The sequence below is a fragment of the Osmerus eperlanus genome, chromosome 16, assembly GCF_963692335.1.
Source record: "Osmerus eperlanus chromosome 16, fOsmEpe2.1, whole genome shotgun sequence".
NCBI lineage: Eukaryota > Metazoa > Chordata > Actinopteri > Osmeriformes > Osmeridae > Osmerus > Osmerus eperlanus.
Window position 1 is genome coordinate 15,265,061 of NC_085033.1, and position 3,810 is coordinate 15,268,870.

A 3,810-nucleotide genomic window follows, 5' to 3' on the forward strand; every position below is an offset into this window, starting at 1 on the left:
TGCTCTTTGTTATGGTTTTTATCATCATCAACACAATCATCATCAACACCATCATCATCTTCATCACTCTCATTATCATCATCTTTATCAGTCATCATCATCTAGCCTTCAGTGATATGGTCTGGTGTCTGATTGGTTGATGGTGTAGTCTTCACAGACATCTTAGCGTGTGGCCAGGACGCCCTCTGCTGGGGGAACATGGTCAGTGCAACATCAGACATCAGCTGTGGCCTCTGCTCTGACGCAGCATGCTTCTGCCTCCACAGGTCCTCAGTCTGGTTCTACAAACGTGTGGTTTTCAGTTCTATAGACACAGTTCTAGTTATATCTGACTCCATAGTTCCGGTTCTACTGGTCTACAGCTAGAGTTCTGGTTCTTTTTCCATAGCTTAGATAACTTCTAAGAAGGTGGAAGAAAGAGAGAGAGAGAAATGAGGGAGAGAGACAGAGAGAAATAAAGAGGAGAGAGAGGGATAAAGAGACAGAGAAGAGAGAGGGTGAATGAGAGAGAGAAACGAGGGAGAGAGACAAAGAGAAATAGAGAGGAGAGAGAGGGATAAAGAAACAGAGAAGAGAGATGGTGAATGAGAGAGAGAAACGAGGGAGAGAGACAAAGAGAAATAGTGAGGAGAGAGAGGGATAAAGAGACAGAGAAAAGAGAGGGTGAATGAGAGAGAGAAACGAGGGAGAGAGACAAAGAAAAATAGAGAGGAGAGAGAGGGATAAAGAGACAGAGAAGGAAGGATAGTGAACGACAGAGAGAGAGGATAGACGGCGAGAGATGGACTAATGGATTAATCAGACAATGGTGTCTGTCTGTGTTTGTGTGTGTCTGTGTGTGTGTCTGTGTGTGGATCTGTGGTATTCTGAGAAGTGTGTGTGAGTCTGGAACATTTTCTCATTCAGTACCATGACAACTCTCCTTCTCTCAAAAGCCTTGCATCTCCATCCCTCCATCCCTGTGAGAGGAGAGAGAGAGGAGAAAGGAGAGAGAGGAGAGAGAGAGAGAGAGAGAGAGAGAGAGAGAGAGGAGAGAGAGAGAGGAGAGGAGAGAGATCCATCCCTCCATGCTTCATGTATTTTTCTGACCTTCTGTCCATTTATTCCCTCATCCTGTCATTCTCTGTATCTTCCATCTGTTATATTTCTTCCCATCTTACTTTGTTTCCTTTTCTACATCTCCTCCCTCTTTCCTCCCCTGCATCTCCTCTCCTGCCCTCCCCTCCATCTCCTCCCTCCATCTCCTCCCTCCATCTCCTCCCTCCACCTCCTCCCTCCATCTCCTCCCTCCATCTCCTCCCTCCATCTCCTCCCTCCATCTCCTCCATCTCCTCCCTCCATCTCCTCCATATCCTCCCTCCATCTACTCCCTCTTTCCTCCCTCCCCTCCCCTCCCCTCCATCTCCTCCCTCCATCTCTTCCCTCCATCTCCTCCCTCCATCTCCTCCCTCCATCTCCTCCATATCCTCCCTCCATCTACTCCCTCTTTCCTCCCTCCCCTCCCCTCCCCTCCATCTCCTCCCTCCATCTCCTCCTTCCATCTCTTCCCTCCATCTCCTCCCTCCATCTCCTCCCTCCATCTCCTCCCTCCATCTTCTCCCTCCATCTCCTCCCCTCCACCTCCTCCCTCCATCTCCTCCATCTTTCCTCCCCTCCATCTCCCCCCTCCACCTCCTCCCTCCACCTCCTCCCTCCATCTACTCCCTCTTTCCTCCCTCCCCTCCCCTCCCCTCCCCTCCATCTCCTCCCTCCACCTCCTCCATCTCCTCCCTCCACCTCCTCCCTCCATCTCCCCCCTCCACCTCCTCCCTCCATCTCCTCCCTCCACCTCCTCCCTCCATCTCCTCCCTCCATCTCCTCCCTCCACCTCCTCCCTCCACCTCCTCCCTCCATCTCCTCCCTCCACCTCCTCCCACCATCTCCTCCCTCCACCTCCTCCCTCCATCTCCTCCCTCCACCTCCTCCCTCCATCTCCTCCCATCTCCTCCCTCCACCTCCTCCCTCCATCTCCTCCCTCCACCTCCTCCCTCCATCTCCTCCCTCCACCTCCTCCCTCCATCTCCTCCCTCCACCTCCTCCCTCCATCTCCTCCCTCCACCTCCTCCCCCTCCATCTCCTCCCTCCATCTCCTCCCTCCACCTCCTCCCTCCACCTCCTCCCTCCACCTCCTCCCCTCCCCTCTCAGATGGTCGAGGGACTATCTGTCTCAGTCCACATGTTGCTCCCCTCACTGCAGTTCATTCAGAAGCTCCTCTGCTGGATCATGCTGCAGTTTATAGTCACTGCCAGCAGATGGCGCCATGCTCGAGACAGGCTGATCATCTCAACAGCTGTGAGCAGAGCATGTGTGTTCCAACACCCATACTACCATACTATCAGTATCCCAGAAAAATACATTTAGTATGTTCCAACACACAAATGTATGTTGAATGCAGTAAGCCAAAAAATACCAGGATGTCCCATAGGATCTGGTCACATTTGTGGCACGCAAGTCAAGATACTTTGCTGCCTATTCTGACACAGTGTGATCAGTGTAGCAGAATATACGTCCCCTGAGCTGAACTCCAGACACACAGTAAGAACAGAGTCTGGCTGCCCTCCGGCAGCTCTGTCTCACAGTCAGATCCCCGGGGTTTTGTATCTCCAAGGTAACACATGTAGCACCAAACAACCTGCAGGGAGTGACACACATCAAGCACACACAGGAGGGATGGAGGGAAAGAGAGATTGATAGGAAGGAGAGAGGAATGGAGTATGAAGGGAATAAGAGAGGGATGGTGGGATGGATCCGGAGGAGAGAGGGATGGAGTGATGGATCAGGAGGAGAGAGGGATGGAGTGATGGATGGGAGGAGAGAGGGATGGAGTGATGGATGGGAGGAGAGAGGGATGGAGTGATGGATCAGGAGGAGAGAGGGATGGAGTGATGGATCCGGAGGAGAGAGGGATGGAGTGATGGATGGGAGGAGAGAGGGATGGAGTGATGGATGGGAGGAGAGAGGGATGGAGTGATGGATGGGAGGAGAGAGGGATGGAGTGATGGATGGGAGGATGAGACAGAGAGGAGATTCCCAGATGTCCTGGCCCCGTTCTGCTTTTCCAGAATTCTCTAGGCAGGTGTCAGAAAGAGACCAGCGCAGGAGAGAGCATTAGAGAGGAGAGCATTAGAGGAGAGAGGAGGTGTATGGAGATACCAACTCTACTTGGTTTGACAGGATCTACAGATTTGGCAAGGTCCTCTAACCGGGAGAGATCAGGAGAGATCAGTTTAGTGGAGATACAGGGAGACTCAAGCTTGGTTTAACGGGAGACACAGGAGACTCTAAGAGAGACCATGAGAGACCATGAGATACCAGAGGACACCAGGGGAGACCAGCAGAGACCAGGAGAAACCAAGAGAGACCAGCAGAGACCAGGAGAGATGAGGAGGGACCGGGGGAGACCAGCAGAGACCAGGAGAGACCGGGGAGACCAGCAGTCACCAATGATGAGGAGGAAGGTACAAGCTTGAGGAAAGTAGAGGTGAGCATGTGCCGGTTAGTGTGTGTGTGCCTATGCGGGTGTGTATGCATAGGGGGTCAGATGGCTGAGCGGTTAGGGAGTCTGGCTATTAATTTCAAGGTTGCCAGTTTGATTCCCGGCCGTGAAAAATAACATTGTGTCCTTGGGCAAGGCACTTCACCCTGCTTGCCTCGGGGGAATGTCCCTGTACTTACTGTAAGTCGCTCTGGATAAGAGCGTCTGCTAAATGTAATGTAAATGTAATGTCCCTTCACTTACTGTAAGTCGCTCTGGATAAGAGCGTCTGCTA